Here is a 21,445-nt window from a genome sequence, read left to right as displayed (position 1 = left end):
TATAGCGTCGCTAGCGAATCCATTGCTTGCAGGCTCTCACCATTCCGTTCTAATTGCTGGCTCTCCTTTGCTCTCTGCGTTCTGATTTGTACATTTAAAAATGGCGCGATTTGTCAACTAACCTGAATAAGATAAGCTCAGCAACTGAAATCAACTGAACTTACTCAAGCTTAAATGCTAAAAAGTAAAGAAGCACAAAACGAACAGAAAACTAAAGAGACTATTATGATGTGTAAACACTTTAATGTTAGCGCATTGACTAGCATTAGTGCGCTAACGTTAGCAAGCTAACCTATATAACAGGCATGTTTAAAGACTATGCTTACCTCTGAACCGCTGTGCTTCAGCCTCAGTCATGTCAATTCCACCTTCTTTCAGTTTTTGTAACAGTTCCTCCGTTGAAAGCCCAGCTAGTGACATGGCAAAATATCTGTCTCCTTTCACGGGTCCGAGGAAAGAGTTGAGACAAATTGTGGACTGTTGACTCCGTTCTGGTCATGAGCCAATCACTGTTAGCCATTTGAAACACAAACCAACCGAGAATTTGTAAAATGCACTCATCCACCCCCTCTAGCTGCAGTTTTTTTCTTTCCTTCTTTAGTGAAAATTATTTAACTATTGCCTCTTGTCCTTGTGAAAAAAATGCTTGATAAATAGATTATTTATCTGACAGAATGGGGTAATATAAACCTGTTAAAATGAAGTGTGTGTTATTTTTTTTAAACAACAGATTTTTTTAAATGGTGTGTTATGATTCATGTAATTACTAGAGATAGAATAGGAATCTAACTTATCCACTTAAACTATTTCACTGATAAAAATTGAGTAACAAATTGTGTCCCACAAAGCCAAAAATCTATATGAAAAAAAAAGTTTATCCTAAAATTGTACCCCGATATTTAACAAAAAGGTTCTTATTTGTACCATTTAGTGCTTTGGAACATAAATGTACCTTACGGGGACTCAAAAAGGTACAAATAGTTACCTTGAGGTCCAGTTATGACCCACAGAGGGTAGATAGATCCATAATGTACCTCAAGGGACAGAAATGTACTCCTACAGTACCCTTATTTCTGACAATGTAAGAACTACATTCCAGTCACCCACCTCAGAGGAACCACCTGAGCCCATGCAGATAGGACGGGCCCGACTCAGTCCTGAGGAACGACTCCGCCGCATGAAGGCTAATGAGTGTGTGTACTGCAGCTCCAAGGACCATTTCTTTGCCGCTTGTCCTGTGCGGCCAAAAGACAGGGCCCACCAGTAGAGGCAGGATTACTGGTGGGTGGAACTAAAGAGTTAATTCCTCCACATCTAAGCCTTCCTGTCGTAATCCAGTTGGGCAACACCACTCGGGAGCTTGTGGCCCTTTTAGACTCTGGGGCTGATCAAAATCTCCTGGACCCTAGTGTTGCCTCCAGACTTAATCTCCCCCTGGAGTCCCTGCCTTCACCTATCACAGTCTCAGCCCTGGATGGCGGACTTTTAACCAAGATCACACACAAAACCAAAACCATTTCCCTGGTTGTCTTTGGAAATCACAGGGAGGTCCTTGAGTTTTTTCTCTTCCCTATTTCCAGTGCTCCCCTCATCCTTGGATTTCCCTGGTTGGCCCTGCACAACCCACACATCTTGTGGTCTGAACGCAGAGTTGAGAGTTGGAGCCCCTTCTGTCATTTAAACTGCCTTAAGTCAGCCCTTCAGCCTCATTGTCAGCTTCCTTCTGACCCCGTGCCTGCAGTGGACTTGTCTTTAGTTCCTCCCGAATACCATGATCTCAGCACCCAGTAAGACCAAGGCCCTTTCTCTTCACCTCCTCACCGTCTCTACAACTGTGTTTTAGATCTTCTGCCTGGGGCACCCCTACCTACTAGCAAACTGTTCAACATGTCCGGTCCAGAGCGTGACACTATGGAACGCTACATCCAGGAATCCCAAGCAGCAGGAATAATTAGGCCCTCGTCGGTCGGTGCCGGCTTCTTTTTTGTGCAGAAGAAGAATAAGAGCCTTAGACCGTGCATTGACTATCAGGATCTTAACAAGATAACTATTAAGAACAAGTATCCCTTGCCACTCCTTACCTCTGCATTTGAGCCCATCCAGGGGGCAACCATTTTCACCAAACTAGATCTCCGCAACGCCTATCATTTTGTCAGGATCTGTGAGGGAGACGAATGGAAGACGGCGTTTAACACATCTCTGGGTCATTTTGAGTACTTGGTCATGCCTTTCGGTCTCACTAATGCTCCGGCGGTGTTCCAGGCCCTCATAAACGATGTTCTGAGAGATTACTTGAACCTGTTTGTTTTTGTGTATTTAGACGACATCCTGATCTATTCCAAGACTCCTGAGGAACACAGTCGGATGGTTTTACAGAGGCTGCTTGAAAACCGGCTGTACGTTAAGGCAGAGAAGTATGAATTCCACGCCGCCTCCGTAACCTTTTTTTTTTTTTTTTTAACTTGTCCTGTCCAGCATCATAGCAAGCAAAATGATAATCTGGTTGCTGTATCGTGCTGAACAAATTTGCTTTGCCAAGGGGTATGGGCTCAATATTAAGGCATAAAGATTTTGCAGTTGTAAATGAATGCTTGCACATAATCTCAGAGTTTGTGTCTGTAAATCAAGCTTGTCACCCTGTAAAAACAATCTGCCTGAAAAATTAAGTGTGTAAATGTGCAGAAAAGGTGTTTGCATGGTTGTAAAAAAGATTTGTATTTGTGGGGGAAAAAATAAAGTTCTTTTGCGAAAACCCTGTTCATAGATGCAAAGCATCAAACTGCGTGTGAGCCTCTGAAGTTGCGGTTGCGAATTATGTCTTTATCTTTACACTTCTATCTGATTGGATGGTGACAAATCGAACTGTCCAATCAGAGCGCAGATGGCTTCCTGTCCTTCCGCACCACTGCAGACTCTTAAAGGGGAATAGAGTTTCAACAATGGACGAAGGCGCGAGTACGTCTGTTACACCGGTGGGTTATAATTTTAAATATTGCTGGAATAAACGTTCGTATTTTATGTCACAACTTTACTGAAGCATTCAGTTGTTTTAGTATCGCTCCAACCAAGTTGTCCTTGTACAGTTTTTAAGATCAATTGCAGAAAAGAATCTAGCCAAAACTGATTTCCCAAAGCAGGCTGAAGATGTTTTTTTAAACTCCTGTGAATAGTCCTGTTAAATGAAGAGCGTGATAACGATTATTAAGCTTACCATTCATTTTTAATTTATTCAACAAAGTGTGTTTAAATATTAGTTTACAATTAGCTAAGAAGTGGCCTCTCCTAGCACCGTAGCCTCTTGAACACCTAACGTCACCGGGGCTTGGTCGGCCATGTTAATAGAACCCCAGCTACTGTTTCCATGTGCCCTTTCAGGTTTCTCCCCAGTAAAGTTATGTTAAAACATGTCTGAAAACACAATATAGAGAAACATCCTCACCACGATCAAATGACAGAAGTGAGTCATCGTTATGATGCAGAAACACTAATTATTAATAACTTAGACAGTTACAATCTGCTGAACACTGAATAAAGTTCAGGGTTTCATGTGTTCCCACCTGGTTTAGTTTCAGATGGTGTTTTCATGCTAGTATTTATGTAGATGTATGTGTATTTTCAACAGGAACAAAAATCTGCTGTAGAGAGAGCTATACGCAGCTTTGTTGATGTTCTATCTAATGTCCGGTCAGAAGTGGGGGGTGAAACTGTAAGTAGACAGAGTAGTCAGCCACCAGCCGGCCCACAGACCACCAGAGAGAACACACCGAGGGAAATGCAAAGGTATGTGTCAACTTGTTGAACTGCAAGTTTATTAATGCCCATTTGGCTCTATTTTCTTTAAAATATTGTGATTCATTTTAGTTTTTTTGTTGTTTTTTTCTCCCCATTTATATATTTATTAATAAGTTACTGAATGAATGTTAGGTCATTTCCAGCAATGTTTCAAAGAAGACAGAACAGAGGAAAGCGACCTTTTCCAGCACCAAGCGTTGTCATACCAGCGGCTCACAGTGTAGAGTCCAGTTTCTGTCTTCTGCCTGGTTCAACAACAAAAACTCCCAAAAATGAAATAAAGCTCCTTCAAGCTGGACTGGGAAGACGGACAATTGGCATAGCTGATAATGCTGATCATGAATAGGTAATTTTCTTGGTCTTAGATTCTTGGTGTCTGTTGACAGGAATTGGAAATTGCATCTCCTGGAATACCCTAGTGACATCTTTGGATTTTAGCAGACAGATCTTTGGAATATCACATTAGTCTTTATGTATTTTTTCTTAACCTAGATCACCAAAGCTCTTCATGATGAATATCCCAAAATGAAGACCCTAACCGGAGGATGGCTTTTGAATAAATCTGCAGGTAACAACCATTTTAATTGTACTAGATGACTTATAAAGTAGACTAAATTTAAGTTTTGTAAAATTATACTGCAAAAATACTTATTTTAATGCAATGCTTTGTAAAAAATATCTCAATTTGTAGTGTTGCTACCAAGCGGCAACCTCCACCTGTAAAATGTGAAGCCTATGCGGATGTGCAAAAAAATTGCAGTTCCCCCCTCATCCGCTAGGGGCTGTCTCCAAAACAGAGTCAATCCCCATAGACTCCCATGTTAAAAAGACCAACTTCAAAGTAGAAATGAACATGTTTAAATCCTGGTACAAAAATCCATTTTAGGATTAATAGGTCAAGTTTATTGTCATGACAACTGTAATTTCTAACTCATCCGTTTGGATGTTATTTAATCTTGAGTATGCAGCTTAATTAGGGGCGTGTCCTTTTGATTGACAGGTATCCAATATCTGCGGAAAGAAGGGAGAGTGCAGCACAACTGTGGGTTTTAGCCGGCTAACAGCTCACCTTAGCTTTAGCCCGCCTACATCCGTTAGTTGGTTAACTATCGTTTCTCGGGGTTAGCTCTTAGTTACAGGCAGCTCAGAATTTGATGGGGTGTCAATCATCCACCCTCACCTTCACAGTCTCCCTCTCAGCTCCACCTCTTTGCCCAATTTTGGATTTTCCTGGATTAATGAGACGCGTGACGCTACTAAGATGGCGACGGTTGGAACGCCCAATGAGCTTCACTTTTGCTCTTCAGAAACCTATGGGTGACGTCACGGAGGCTCCGTCCATCTTTTATATACCGTCTATGGTCGCTACCCAGATTAAAGTTTCAAATTAAGGCAATTTACAATATTGACAGCATGTTTACTGCTTTTGTGTGTTATGGGTTTAATTTTCTACATCGTGTGTCTGTTTTCTACATCCAAGGTGGTAATGGACAGAGGAACTTGTCTGTTGTGGCTCAGGGATCGCAGGGCTACACGTCTAAGATGCTGAAGATGGCCACCAGCAATGGGAAGCACATGCTTTACATTGTTCCGCTCCAGGAAGAAATTAATACTACACCTCTTCCTCATGATGCTGCAGAGTTCAGGAAAATGCCCAAGTCTCAGTGCAAGAACTGTGGGTTTAATATGCCTCTTTTTAAACATTGAAAGCTGTGGACAGGTAAGTTCACGGAGAAAAATATAGACCACTAAGTATGGCTGTAACACAACTATACTATGCAGTAAATGACCAGAAGGAAGGGATCTTGTATCTATACACCTTTCTGGTTAAATAAAGGACATATTAAAATATATAAGTGTTTAAAATTAACTTATTTCTTATGCTGTTTCAGAAAAATGTTCTAATATGTGGTAATTTTTTAGACTTTACAAAAGGGTGTTTATACTATATTTGTATATGTAGTTGTGATTTGTGTGTATAAGCTTGATAAAGACACCACAAAATGTACAAACCTTGTGGTTAACAGTACATGTTATGGAAAAGTTTTCAAAATAGTAATTTTCCAGGAATCTGACTTTGATAACATCCCGAACAGGCACAACACATAGAACCTGTTATTTCTACAGAAGTTCAAGTTCAGGTAAATTCACTCTAAATTTAATATTGGAATATATCTGCACATTCGTCTTTAATCAAATGAAAATCATTAATCACTTAGTCCGGAAAAATAAAAGTGTGGGATCACTCCAGACTTCCCGTACTCTTCCTAGCACCAGTAGAAAGCTTGGTGCTGCAATGTATGTTTTGATAATTGATATCATGTCCAAAAAGTAGCAGAACAACATACATAGTAGGCAGGCTAGCATATACCAGGCTATCATATACCAGGCTAGTGTATACCAGGTTAGCGTATGCCAGGCTAGCATATACCAACTGTTTTCCAACAGAGCTCAAAGGGATTATAATCATACATTTTAAAAAGTGTGCAGTGTGGGTCCATCCTGCTGTCTATCAGCAGTGAGCATGATTGTATGATACTGTGGAATTTAACCTGGGACTTGTAATTTTCGTATCCTAATTAAAATCATAATGTATAATTTAATGTTTAACATGAAAAAATTTCAGCAAAATTCAGAAAGTTAAAATTCTGTGTAGACACACTACCAGTCTGTTGACCAGTGGATGACCAGGTGATATTTTTTATAATGACAGAACTGTCTGTCACTATGGCTTTAAATATTTGTTGACTTCAGAACAAATAGGCCCGTGTTAAGGTAATATTTATAATCCTGGCGGTAAAGGAGATTTTAATGCAAAATAATTTTTGATGTGTGTTGTTCAAGGCTGGTTTTTTTCAGCCTTTACTTCACAGAATCCGACATTGTGTTGATTTGTCTAACATATGAATCAACACCGCTTCAAGTTATTAAAGAAGACTAATTTGAATTTTGATTTTCTCCTGAGCCTTCCTGTCCTGTTTGTGGCAAGCAATTTCCCAGAGAGGTGTTAATGTTGCATGGCAGTACATGTGGTGAAAGGTAAGTTCATTTTACTGTACAAGTGGAAATAAACAGATCAAACACAGGTGATACACTTGCATGTGTTTTATTTATTTATTTATTTATTTTACCCTATAAAGGGTTAAAACTGGATGACAATGGATCATCTATTCCATATTTTCATTTCTGTTTCTTTGCCTGGCAGCACCATGTTCAATGTCCTACTCCTAGTACACACACACACACACACACACACACACACACACACACACACACACACACACACACACATATATATATATATATATATATATATATATATATATATATATATAGAATACATCATTTTTCAATATACCCAAACCATCTGAATCTCACCTTGTAAAATCTTTTAGTAGCTTTTGAATTTAGGATTTCACACAGATTTACTCATCCTAATCTTTCTCATCTTATGGGATCTTCTATATCTCGCATCTCTTTTTTTTCTTTCTTTTTTTTTACCCTGTCCTGTCCAGCATCCTAACATACAGAACGGTGGTCTGTGTGCCATATTTTGCTTGACAGATTTGCTCTACCAAGGGAGACATGTTATATACATGGCTGCCCTTGATATTTTTATTATTTTTATTGTAATGTTATTTTCTTTAGTCTTATATGTCAGTGCCGAACCTGACAGGGAGATAGAGGAAGAGAGAGAGAGAGAGAAAAAAAAAAAAAAAAAAAGGGAGAAAAGGACAGGATTAAAATGTGGAAATAACAGTTGTCTATGCTGCCCAGAACATATCACAAAAAAAAAAAAACAACAACATAAACTACCACAGTACTACATGATACCGAAAGAAAGATAGAATGAAGATAATATCAAACGTACCTGCAGATGAACGTACCAACACACAAACATCAGCATCAGCTACCTCTAGTGAGAAGCGGATGGAGAGACGAGCACGTTTGTGAGCATGCACGTGCTAATATGGATGTGTGGCCATGCAACAGGGAGGAAATGTGTACCCGCAAGGGGGCCGCGATCACGCCGCACCCCGAAGCATCAGAGGGGGACGGGGGGAGCCCGAGGCCCCAAAGGCCAAGCAGATCCACAGAGTACCAAGCCCGGGACAGCCAAAGCAGACAGAGCAGCGGCCCACCCGGACCAGAGCAGAGGGGTCCCCAGACCGGAACCCCCGGCGCGACCGGGCAGGGGCACCGGGCAGCCCAGGGCGATGGCGAGCAGGCCCAGTGGGCGCCGGGCGCTGCGGCGCGGGCCGCACGGAGGGCAGGCGCCCCACAGGCCCAAGGGCCACCCTTTCCCCCCAGCAAAGCCCCACCCAGGAACCTGACGGGCCCGACCGCCCCAGGCAAAACCACCGTGGGCCACGTCAACCCAACACCAAGGCTAGGCACCCCAGGGACAAGAACATGTCCGCAGGTCCCCCCCCCAAAAAAAACCCCTCTTTACCCCAACCCTTACCCATTCACTCCCCCCCCACCCCCCACCCCGCCCCCACCAGGGGCACCCCAGGGAGTCTAGGGCCTGGTGGGCCCCAGACCCTCTCCACATACACACACCCACACAACCACATACATTCTCCCCGGGGTCTCACCAGCCCCCCGATGCGGCACCGAGGGCAGCCCCCAGGGCAGATGGCGCCCAGCAGCACCCCACACAGGACTCCAGGCAGGCACCGAACCTCCACCCCCTGCAGCCCCGAGTGCATCCCGGGACACGAGGGCGTAGGAAGACCCCGGCCCCCCTGCCCCCCAGCCTGAGTTGTGTGTGCATAAGTATGGGCTATTTATAATGCAATTAAAAACTGGAAGGAGCCATGAGATGGTGATGGGTCCCACTGCTGCCAGGCAGCAGGACCCCCTCAGGACTCCCTCAGTGTGTGTGTGTTATGTGTGTAGTGCAGTACTGTTAAATGTGGTAGTGTCTAACATGTAAATAAAATCGGGGGGAGAGAGGTCACAAAGGGAGGGGATGGAGGAAGGGCCACCTTGGTGGCTCCTTTCCGCCCACCCACAGCCCATGTGCCCATCCCCCCGAGGCCCTAAATGTATATTGATGTCTAGGTTGTGATTAAAATCTAGTGGGGCGGGCAGTCACAGGGGTCCACCGGGGGATCCCGCAATGGGGACCCCCCAGCCAAACCCACCGCCTACACCCGCCCCACAGTGCCCTATGTGTAGTGTGTGTGATGTGGGGTGGCGGGGGAGGAGAGGGGCTCGGGGAGGGGCACAACTGGGAGGGAGATCCCCGTCCCAGCCGGGCCCGAGGAGGGGCACAACTGGGAGAGAGATCCCCGTCCCAGGCAGCCAACTCCCCATCTGGCCGCTGTAGGCGCCCCCGCCCCCCCCCAAGACCACCTGAGGGAAGAGGGGCAAAGGCCCGGCCCCGCCAAGAGCCCAGCGCATGAGCGCCCCGGACGCCCACCCACCCCCGGCAGCCCACACCACCACACCAGGGGACCAGAGAGCCCCAGGCCGCACACACGCATTCTGGTCGGGTCCAAGGCACAGCGCCCCCATCCTCCCCGAAGGAGTCCCCGGCGGGAGGGGAGAGAGTGAGAAGGAGAGCAGACTCCATTCCCACTGCCCACCAGGACTCCCGCCACCCCCCTTCCCCCTACCCCCTACCCCTCCCTTAGACCCAACGGACACATTGTAATCCCAAGGGTACCTGCCCGGCATCGGATCAGCCCGACCCCGATGGCATGCCCAGGGCGACCAAGCCCCCCCGAGGCCCAGGAAGGGCCCACCAAGCTGGAGGGAGACAGCCCCCAGACCCCGGGGCACCCGCCCCCCCGCCCGGCCCCCACCCCAGCAACCAGGCTGCCCAGCCCCAGGCCAGCCCCCCAACCGCCCCGGACCCCCAGTCGCCCCCCGGCCCGCCCCCAGTGAGCACCAGCCCCCAGGCCCCCAAGGCCCCGGAGCCAGTCAGCCACACCGTCCCCTACTCAATGGCCCCCCCCGACCACCGACCCAGAGAAACGGCCAGGGCCGATGGACCCCCAAGGCCCCCCAGCCAGCCCCACCCCTGACCCCCACAGAATGACTAGACCCCAGCACCCCTTCCCACTACGTGATGTGACTAATCAGCGGGGTCCAGGAAGACTGAGAGTTAACTGATTGGTGTTTAATGGATGCCGATACAGACTCTAGACTGATGTGATCCAGCAGGAGATTTCTGTACTGGTTAATATTTAGATTGTTTTTAGACTTCCAGTTCACTAGAATAGTTTTCTTTGCGATACATAAGGCCGTGAGGACCATATGTGCTTTGTTAGTGTCTATATTAATGTCACTTAGGTCACCCAGTAAACAAAGTTTTGGACATGCAGGAATGTTACATCTAACCCATGTTGATAAATCCTCACAGACCTTATTCCAGAACTTCTGGACAGGTGCACAAAGCCATAAAGCGTGTAAGTAATCATCTGCTGTGTTACCTGTGCACTGTGTGCAGATATCGGAGTGATTAAGACCCATCTGTGTGAACATCCTTTGTCCTGTATAATGCGTTCTAATGGAGGACTTTGTATTGTATTGGAGTTGTACATTTGGGCTGTCTGTGCATATTAAAGGCATTAAGACATATTTGTAACCAAAATGGTTGACTAGGATTGATGGATAATCTATCTCCCATTTTGAAGTAGGTAGGGGAATTTGAGTCATCTATTTTTAACATTAATCTGTATATTTTTGAAAAGTAATTTGGGGGTACAGAGGTCCATAAAATCTGCTACTATTGGAGGAAGTTCCAGATCTGTTTGGTGAAGGGGAATTTTTGTGGTGTATTACGGTTTTGAGCTGTTGATATTCTAAGATCTGTTGCTGTTAATCCCATATTGTGATGAGAGTGTATTAAAAGATAAAATGTTTCTGTTATGGATAATATGTTCAAAGTATGTTTAATTTCCTTGGTAATCCATTGGTTAAGTTAGCATATTTTTGTTTAGTAGTATATCAGGATTGTTCCAGATGGGTGTGAGTTCACATTGGTATTATTGAGGAGTTGGTTTTATTGAGAAATTCCCACCAGGCTGTCAGAGAAGTGCTGATGTTGACACTTTAAAGCACTTTTGCTTTTTTTTATACTTAAGCTGAAAAAAGGAAGATCAGAAAATTTCCAAATTGTCACAAAATGTTTGTTCTATGTCTATCCACAGGTCATCTAGTGGATAGGTTTTGAGCCATTTTAGGACATATTGCAATCTATTAGCTAGGAAGTAATGTTGAAAGTTAGGCAAGTCTAATTCCTCATCTATCTTTCGGCTTCTGTAAAGTTTTTAAACTGATCCGGGGTGGTTTATTTTTTCCAGAGAAATCGGGAGATGTGTGATTCTAGACGAATTTAAACCAGGTAGAGGGGGGTTTCATAGGAATCATAGAAAACAAATAGTTATTTTGGTAGAACCATCATTTTTTATGGTGGTGGACTCTCCCCCATGAGTGAAATGGGTAGAGATTTTCCAGCGAGCAAGATCATCTTCTATAGTCTTAAGAAGGTGAGTGTGATTAAGTTTTGTTAGTTCTGAGATCCTGGAGGGAATATTTACATCTAGGTATCAATGTTACCTGATTTTAAGGTGATGCTGGGTAGATTTTGAAAGCTACAGTTGATGGGTAGAACTGTACTCCTTAGTCCAGTTAACAGAGTAGTCCGACAGTGATGAGAATTTATTAATTAGTGAGATTTGTTTCAGATAGAGAGGTTTGTGAGTTCTGGAGGAATAGTAAAACGTCATCAGCATAAAGACTTATTTTATGAATATATTTTCTGGACCTGAATGCCTTTAATAGCTTTATTTTGTCTAATTGCAGCGGCTAGCGGTTCAATAAATATAGCAAAAAGTGAGGGAGATAGTGGACAACCTTGTCTGGTACCCCTTTGTAGATTAAAACTTGGAGAGGTTCTGGTCGTTTGTTTTAACACTCGCATTAGGAGAACTGTATAAGATTTTAATCCAGTTAATGAAAGATGGCCAAAGCCGAATCTGTTTAGAGTAGCTAGTAAATATTTCCAGTTAACACGATCAAAAGCTTTCTCTGCATCTAAAGAAACTATTATTGTTTCCAGGTATTGATGGTAAATAATCTATTATATTAATTAGTCTCTGCATGTTAACAGTGGAATATCTGCCCTTTATAAAAGCCTGTTTGATCAGGGTGTATAATGATAGGAGTTACTTTCTCTAACCTTCCAGCTAATGCTTTGCAAATTATTTTAAGGTCTGCATTTATCAGTGATATGGGTCTGTAGCTAGATGGTATTGTGGTGGTCTTTACCTGGTTTTAATAGTTACAGTAATGGTTGGCAGAGTTTATGTTTGGGGGGTAAGTAACCATTTTCCTTTATTTGTGTCACCATTTTGAAAAATGTTGGGGCCAGTATTGACCAGAAGTCTTTATAGAACTCTGCTGGGAAGCCATCTGGACCTGGGGGCTTTTTTACAGGGCATATGTTTAAGGGCTTCATGTAGCTCCTCCACTGTGAGGGGGGAATCTAAGGCCGTGACTTGTTCCTGCTGTAAACCTGGAAGATCTATGTTGTTAAGAAAATGATGGATATCATTGTCTGATGGATCTAAGTGTGATGTATACAGAGTTTTATAGAAATCTCTAAAGATGTTGTTTTTTGCATCTGGGTCATGCGTAATATTACCTATTGAATCTTTAACAACCGATATGGTAGATTTTTCCTTATTTATTTTTTAACTGGTTAGCTAAAATTCTTCCGGATTTATTACTGTGTTCAAATGTCTCCAAGCGTAATCTTTGCACCAGAAAATTCTGTTCTCTTTGTTGCATTATTTCATTTAATTCCAGTCTAGCCATCCTTATTTGGTTCATCGTTGGTTCATCTGGTGATAGCACTGTAGGCGTTCCTCTAATGATTTAATTCTTATTTCTAATTCTAATATTTTTGAGTTTTCGTTCTTTTTTTTATTGTGACGCAAAGAGATGATTTTGCCTCGCATTACCGCTTTCCCTGCTTCCCACAGAACACATGCTGAGGACTCCTGGTTTGTCATTGTTTTCTAAGTATATAGCCCATTCTTTTGTGAAGTAGCTGATAAAGTCGGGATCTTTAAGCAACGCTGTATTAAATCTCCAGCTTTTAGTCAGTGGTGTGATTCTCGTGTTCCTCAAAGTAAAGGAAACTGGGGCATGGTCGCTGATAGTGATGGGGTGAATCTGGGTCTCTGAAATCTCACTCACCAAAGAGCTGCTAACCAGAAAATAATCTAGCCTAGAGTATGAATGGTGAACTGAGGAAAAGAAGGTGTACTCTCTGATATTAGGGTGATAAGACCGCCATATATCGCAAAGTCCAAAATCTTCCATATATTGTTTTACAGTGTTTGTGGATTGCCAGTTTCGTTTGATGTTACAGTGTTACTAGATCTATCAGCTGAGCCCAGAACCATGTTAAAATCCCCTCCTGCGATCAGTGTGCTATCTGTGTGTTCAGAAAGTGATGTGAAGAAAGAGTGAAAGAAGGAGGGATCGTCAGTATTTGGGCCATATAAGTTAGCTAAGCATAACTTCATATTTTGAATAGATAATTTTACTATGATGAATTTCCCTTCTGGATCTGTGATAACGCTGATTTCTGTGACTGTTACTTTTCTATTTATCATAATGGCTACCCCTCTCTGTCTGGAGTTAAAACAGGCTGAGTAAACATCAGGAAACTGGGTTGTAGAGAGAGCATTCACTGATGTTTTTGTCATATGAATCTCCTGTAAGAATACAATGTCTGCCTGCAGATCATTTAATCTATTAAAGATTTTTAGTCTCTTCTCTCTGGTCCCAGCTCCGTGCACATTCCAAGTGATAAATCTAAGGATGGTCATGCTTGTGGTGAAAAAGTGAGTGTTGGATGCTTCTTGTTAATATAAATGTGTATGTGTGTGTGTGTAAGTGTATGAATATGTATGCGTAATGTTGTGTGCCTGTGTTGAATGTTATTAAATGTACTGGAATTAATAAATGTGAGTGTTGGGTTATATATGCAGGTATTACTAAATGTATACTGTGCAGCCTTAGCATTAGTGTTATATGTTTCCGTGAGGTGGCAGCTAGAAAAAAGAAAAACAAAAACGAGTGCAGAGAGAGAGGAAAAGAAGAATAACGTGGGAAGAAAACGACAAAAAAGGAGGGGGAAGTGGGTGAAAAAGAAAACGAACCCATAAAATATAAGTCCATTTTGTGAACATTAGAGACTGGCAGTATTATTGTCTATTGTGAAAAACATTAAAGGTCCCATATGTATACACTTTATTCCCAATCTGAGACCATTCATTAATATCTAAATGAATATTTCCGCCATTGGTATGGACAAATCGACCCTCAGTTTGAGTGCAGCGGCTTCTCTTCACCTCCCTCTTTTTAGCAGCTTCAGAAATGTGCCGTTTATGGTTGGGCGGAACCCTGGTGGAGCAGCTCAGCTGTTGGCTCCGCCCATCGCATCGCCCGTCATGAGGTGATTGACAGGTTAATATATTTTCAAGCTATCAGACTAATAAGGCCGAAAACGATAAAATAACTGCCAGCTCTTACCTCTCCAGCTGTGTCACGGACAGTTGGTATTGAACCTGGCTTCAGCTTCAAACGGTTAGCGAAGCCTGCTTTCCATGCCCCCATGTTGTGGAAACAGTCCTCTTTGAAATGCTGGCCACAGACATGCAAAAACCTTTGGAAGTTTTCCGGGTACATTTCCTCCAAAAATAAAATTAATCCACTCAGTCCTCGTGGGTTCAGTGGATGGAAGTAAAAAAAACGTTTTCCGTGTTCATTTATGCAGCCACAAACAGAACAGTGCTTCTGTCGCTTAGCCATGTCCGCTAACGAGGGTTGCCGAAGAGGGAAAAACACTGGGCGCTAGGTGATTTTTAGAGGGCGGGCTTTGAGAGCCGGTAGACGGGTCCATCGCTCTGTGGGGAGTGGTTATTGTCCCTTATGACGTCATAACGTACACGCTTTCAAACAAGCTCATTTCAGCGCTTACTTCCCTAGAGGTGGAGCAGGGGGGAGGAGAGAGAGCGCCTGAAAGAGTTTCACACTTACGGGTCTCCTACACATGCGGGGGGACCAGTATGACTGTTCCAAAACCATTAAAAAGTGAATTTTGCATAATATGGGACCTTTAAACTCTGTGACTTAAGCCCAGTGAGTCTGATTAGCGTTTATAACACCTGTGCAAAGTGTGCATTGTGTGGATACATATCTGAGGTCAGTAGAGCCAGGGAGTGGTGTTATGGTCACGATGTAGCTGTCCATTAACGTAAAGCTTGTCCACCGAGATGGCAGCGCGGGCTCCTCCGTCCAGGAATTTTCTCCTAATGGGGAACAAGATCTTGCGACGCTCCAGGATTTCTCTGGGAAACTGATCGCTCATACTAAGGTCAGTCCCACGAAGCTGTCTGCCGCAACGCTGCACCTCTTCTTTTTCTTTGTGGAGAACGAATTTAGCTACTATCGGCCTGGGTCTGCCCTCCGGGTTTTTTTTCCCTATGCGGTGAACCCGATGAAAAGAGATGGCTTTTACCTTTTCCTCTGGAAGTTTAAGGTTGGTTCTGATGAATTTTTTTACAGCTGCCTCTGTATCTTCCTCCACCTGCTCTGGGATCCCTGAAATAACTAGGTTATCTCTCATGCTACGGCCCTGTAGATCTAGGACTAACTCTTTCATTTTTTTATTTTCCATTGATAGTTGGCTTACTCCTTCGGTAAGGGTTTTCACCGAGTCTCTGAGGATGTTGTTCTCCGTAGCAAGAGCTTCCACCTGCTTTTGGCTATATTCCAAACTTTCCCTTAAAGATTGAAACTCACGATGAAGAACTTCCAGCAGGGAGAGCCGGGCATCGATGGCCTGGATAGCTTTCCCGTCGATGGAGATTAGAATATCCGTCGTATCGCTGCCGGTTGGAGAGACTGGGCTGGTCGCTTCGGGGGATTCCGCCGGGCGAACTCTTTTAGAACTGGAGCCAGTTTTTGAGGCCGTCGCTGCAGCATTAGACTTGCCCATTACGATCCGCTGGAAGCTTTCTTCGATAAAATCCGTTGTGCTGATGAGATCTTCTTCAATGTGATCCAGAGTGACCGGGTTAGTGTGGTTTGGAGTATATATATATATTTATATTTCCCTGTTAGCTTGTGGCGTTTTGTTTGTTTTTAGTAGCGCGCCATGTTGATTCTGCCAAGTCTCGCCGAGTCTCGCGTTACAGCATTCTCCGCACCTACAGCAGTCCGCAACAGGTTCGCCTCAGTCCGCAACAGGTCCGCCGCAGCCTATATCTCGCATCTCTAATGTGCACTCTCATTTAATCAGTGTCAAACTCTCCAATATGTGAGTGAATTGCTTTGATTACTTATTAAGCATGCACCACCACCTCGCTATCCAGTACTCATTTAGCAATACATTTTTATTTACTAATTGTTCTTCCCATTGTACTAAAGTGTAATGGAATACTTTCCAACAACATCAAGGCCACAAGGTGGAGCTGCACTGAGCAGCGATGGAGACGACCTCAGTGCTGCAACATTTGTGGGAAGTCACCGGCCATGAAGGTGCTCGATAAATAAGCTGGGCATCTGGCTTACTAGCATCTGATTAAAATGTGTTTAAGATATTGTTTAATATCTTACAATATATTAATATATTAAAATATGCAAGAATTTGACATTTTGACTTAATATAAAACATCTAACAGGAATGTTGTCTATTTGCAATTGTATCCTGTATATTTCATCAGTTGAACTTTGGAAAAATGTTAGTTCTCCCCAAGAAGCTGCTACACTGTTTAAAAAGTACCTAATGCGAGAAAAGGAGAACGAACCCCCAATCATGGCAAGAATTGACATCCGTGATGATCAAACTTCCCAAAGTCGTGACATCCTTGCCTTCTACAAAAGGCCAAAGATTGACTGGACCAGACCATTTCACTGTTTATTACAAAGGTAATACTTTTTTGTGTTTTAAACGTCCCATGTTATACATTTTTTTCAACAATTTTACATGTGGGTCAGAGGTCAACAACAGTGTTTACAAAGTGCATTACCCAAAATTCAGCCCTCGTCCTTAATTTCAGTCGTTCCAAAAGTGGCTCTAGTGAGCTCTACTGAGAGCAGGCTGTTTCTGTGTCTGAATCATTAAATGTTCATGAGTGGTGCCTGTCCACGCCCCTCTCTGGAAGAAGATCTGGGTTTTGCTGGTTCCCACTCTGTGATTTTAGAGGGTAAGCTCCAGTAATAAAAGGCAGTATCCACTACCAGATACAGTGGTTATTTTCCTTTGTGAGGAAGACTTGCCTGTTTAAGCACACATTCGCGAACAAGTGGAGCAAGCAAGAGAGGATACAGAACTTTCTAATTTTTTTGGCATCATACACAGGCTATGAGGACACATATGAGTGTTAGAAAACCTTTAGAAAGTGAATTTAGCATAATATGGAACCTTTAACATTCTTGTAATTCATGTAATTATGAAATTAGCATAGCTGTGGCCTTTACTTAAATACTTTTTTTAAATCAAATTAATTGTAAACTGTTGATCTTAAATTAAGTATCTAGTTGTGAATCTTGCGTTAAGGATAATGACTTTGTTTTCCTTTTTGTTTTTTGTTTTTTCTCTGCTGCATATTTTAGGTGACACAGCTGTTGGCATTGGTGTCCACATTTTCTCAGTTTAGCCATGCTAAAATTTCAGCATAGTTTAACATAAACAGTGGTATGCTTCCATAAGCTAACTTTCTTTCTTTCTTTCTTTCTTTCTTTCTTTCTTTCTTTCTTTCTTACTTCTGTTTTCTGACACAATTTCAAATTCACAAGTGTAACAGAACAGAATTATAGTGATCTAGAAATGATGCATTTTTAAAAGTCTTATTTTTTTAAGAGCTGTTTGACTCCTGAAATTTGTAACTCCCAAACAGTTTATTTATTAGATTTTTTTGCTATTTCACAGGTGTAGCCGATATCTCGGATTTTGGTTGACAGTGACCTCTTTCTGGTGGCGGGAAGAATGATTGGGCATTCATTCTGAACGATGGACCTCGTCTTTCATGAGCTCAGTGATGCAATTGTTCACATGTGTCTGCATGCTAACAGAGATACTGTCACTGTAAACCTTAAAGATTTGCCAGATCTTGACATACGAACAACAATCCAGATGGTAAATGATACTGACTTATTGAAAGCCTCGGTCAGCATTTCTCACCTGACTGTTCATGGATGTTAGTTTAGTCCTCTCTTTTTGCTGTGACAATAAAACCCTACAAATATGATCAAAATTAAGGCAAACGTTTAAACTAGCAACTGTGATTTTTTTTATTTATTTTTTTATTTTAATTAAGCTTGATGGAGACAAACCCCTGTCTGAGGAGCAGAAGAATGAAGTTAACACTCTTGCCATTTCCTGGGACTTGCCACCTGTTAACACAGAAAATCATAAATGGCTGCTCCAACAGTTACTCCATCATGAAGTGAGATTTGTTAATTTCTTTCTTTTTCTAAACTTGACATTAAATGATCCAAAGTCTCCATTAAAACTATTGTCAAATTCTTTAGGTGATTGGACGAACCATTAGGCAAACAAAGCAAATTAGGAAGGGACTGAAGGACACCAGACTGTAGAATCTGCTCCAAGACTGGCCTGAAACTGCTCTGATCATCTTCCCCGGCATGCTGAAAGCATTCTCACTGTCCAGGTACAGCCCAGCCTTAACTGGGATCAGTGTCAATGTACACAAGTCCATGTTTAATTGAAGCAAATGTCTGTAACTTCAGTATTTGGTAGGTTTGTAAAGAAATCTGACATTGTTTCTGCATTTTCTTCCTTTTAAGGCAGTTCTCAGTCACATTGTTTGGCCAGGGGATGACAGTGAGGATGATGATGATGATGATGATGATGATGCTCCCTACACACTGAGGGTCCAGAATGAGATAGCAGGATTCTTAAGAACTTTTATTGAAACAGGCAAGTTTATTATTTAGTTTTAAGTTAAATTTGACATCATATTTATTATCATTGTTATTATATCTTGCAGCCACTCCACTCCAGCTCAGCCAGCTGGTGAAGTTTTGGGTCGGGTGGGAAATCCCTACTGGCCAAATGAAAGTCGAGGTAGTCAAGGCAGACTATCTGTCGTCCTCCACATGCTTTGCTACATTGTGTGTTTCTGAGCACTTACATGAGTACAGTGTCTTCTCCAAAACAGTGTGGATAGCTGCATAGGAACTTTATATATATATATAAATATATAAATATATAGGCCGCAATTCTTAACTAAGAAGATACACAAGGACCAACTTGGTTGGAGGCGATACTAAAACAACTGAATGCTTCAATAAAGTTGTGACATAAAATACGAATGTTTATTCCAGCAATATTTAAAATTATAACCCACCAGTGTAATAGACGTACTCGCGCCTTTGTCCACTCTACTCCCCTTTAAGAGTCTGCAGCGGTGCGGACGGACAGGAAGCCATCTGCGCTCTGATTGGACAGTTTGATTTGTCACCATCCAATCAGATAAAAGTGTAAAGATACAGACATAATTCGCAACCGCAACTTCAGCGGCTCACACACAGTTTGGTGCTTTGCATCTATGAACAGGGCTTTCGCAAAAGAACTTTATTTTTTCCCCCACAATTACAAATCTTTTTTACAACCATGCAAACATCTTTTCTGCACATTTGCACACTTAATTTTTCAGGCAGATTGTTTTTACAGGATGACAAGCTTGATTTACAGACGCAAACCCTGAGATTATGTGCAAGCATTCATTTACAACTGCAAAATCTTTATGACTTAATATTGAGCCCATACAAGGGGAGGCCTTTGGGTAAGGCTCCTCTTGATAATCTGATTAATTCATTTATTTATTTACTTTGAATCACGGAATCTATGTAATCTTGCTGGACCTGACCGGAGGGGACAGAAAAAGATGGAAAATAGCAAAAAGAGCAAAAGGGAAAGAAGAAAGGAGACAAAAAGATCACAGACAGAAGGAAACGACCCTTCAATCCACACCATCACCAGACAACAAATTGTTACACCTGTACATGAACACACCAGAAAATTTCCTACAATATTTACAAAAACAGAAACATACACACAGAAAAAACAGGGCTGCTAGTCATTAAGAGTTTTTAAATAATAACCAAATCAAAAAGACATAACAGCGACCAGATACTAACTCACAGGAAAAATAAAAAAATAAAAAAAGAATTATCGCTTAGTATAAAAACCCACTGGACAACTCAGTGACTGTGTCAGCATGCAGAGCATGAGAAACAAGGAGTGATCAGTGATGAAGAGTGGTGAGTGAGATCATGCAAATGCGACCACGCCTCCAGACCAGGGCCAGAGACCAGGGCCCTCAGCAGCAGACCCGGAGGACCAACCCAAGCCACCCCACCATGAAGACGACTCCAGCCCCACCCGAAGGGCGGCAGAGGAGAGCCCCAGCAAGACCCCCCACGGTCCCGGGGAACAGGTCCCAGCCGCCTGGCCTCCCACCAGGGACTCCTGGCCACCCAGGGCAGCCCATGCGAAGGGCCCAGGGCCCCAGGAGACCAGAGGCGGCCGCCCCCACCCCCCAAAGGCAGATGGGGACCGCAACATGCCTAGTGAGGACAGGGCCCCCCAGACAGCCACCCGGCGTAGGCCAGCACAAACCCCGATGTTCCAGCCACACACCCCCTGGGAACCAGGGTGCCATCGGCCCCCTCCCCCCACTCCCCACCTACTCCAATCTGCACCCCATATAACCCCACACTCACACCCTCCCTCGCGCCGCACCCACAAGCACTCAGTCACGCCACCCACAACCCACCCACCATGCCTCGTGGGGGACACCCCAGGCGGACCAGAGGACAGCGAGTCCCAAGCACCCCCTCTTGACCCAACACCCACAGAGCCAGCAGCCCACCAGCACAGCCACCCCGGGACCCCGGGGCAACCACCTCTCCCCACCCGCCCCCAGCCACACACAGGGGGAACAGGGGTGTGAGAGGTCCCCAATACCCTCTCCCTCCCCCCTACGTCCAGATGGAAGCAAACTTCCCTCTGGATGATGAGCCTCCAGTGGCATTAGGCACCCCCACTCCCCAGGAGGCCCCCCAGGGCAAGACAGGCCAGGAGAGGCTCCCCCCCATGACTGGGCCATTCAGGGACCACAGCCAGTGAGCCGTCACCGACCCTAGAAAGTACCCACCCTCCCACATCCCTAACAGGGAATGAGAGGATGGGGACAGCGGCACATGCATACGCACGCACACAAACATACCCCCACATCCACACAAACATCATCCAAAATATAGACACACACACACAACATAAAAGCATCCCTGACTCACACCCCAGCACCTCCCCCTATAATCCCCCGAAATCCCACTCAGCCCTCCGTCAAACCCCTACACCCCCCCTGCCCCCTGGCCATACCCTGGGTCCCAGGGTGTCAACCAGATGTGCTGCCCATGGCAGCACATCCGGGCAGGCCCAGACCCCTGGCACATACGGCAGAGAGGAGGACCACCCCTGGGCACCAGAGCCCAGAACCCCCGCCCAACCCGCCCCGGAATAGCCCAGCCAGGACCAATGCCCACCAACCCAGGTGTCACCAGTGGCCTCACCCCCCGCCACGAGTGACTC

At 43.9% G+C, this 21,445-nt stretch overlaps 2 long non-coding RNA genes across 2 annotated transcripts; both read left to right on the top strand.

Annotated features, from left to right (window-relative positions):
- Positions 1 to 4,016: 4,016 nt before the first annotated feature.
- LOC121654487 lies at positions 4,017 to 5,410 on the top strand. Its single transcript, XR_006012962.1, has 3 exons — positions 4,017 to 4,138; positions 4,285 to 4,360; positions 5,273 to 5,410. It is a non-coding gene; the product is annotated as an uncharacterized LOC121654487 (long non-coding RNA).
- Positions 5,411 to 17,927: 12,517 nt separating this feature from the next.
- Positions 17,928 to 18,598, top strand: LOC121654395. The gene is made up of 3 exons (XR_006012945.1): positions 17,928 to 17,962; positions 18,144 to 18,272; positions 18,358 to 18,598. It is a non-coding gene; the product is annotated as an uncharacterized LOC121654395 (long non-coding RNA).
- The last annotated feature ends 2,847 nt before the right edge of the window (positions 18,599 to 21,445 follow it).

The sequence above is a fragment of the Melanotaenia boesemani genome, chromosome 15 (genome assembly GCF_017639745.1).
Source record: "Melanotaenia boesemani isolate fMelBoe1 chromosome 15, fMelBoe1.pri, whole genome shotgun sequence".
NCBI classification, from domain to species: domain Eukaryota; kingdom Metazoa; phylum Chordata; class Actinopteri; order Atheriniformes; family Melanotaeniidae; genus Melanotaenia; species Melanotaenia boesemani.
This window is presented reverse-complemented; position numbering and strand designations above follow the sequence as displayed.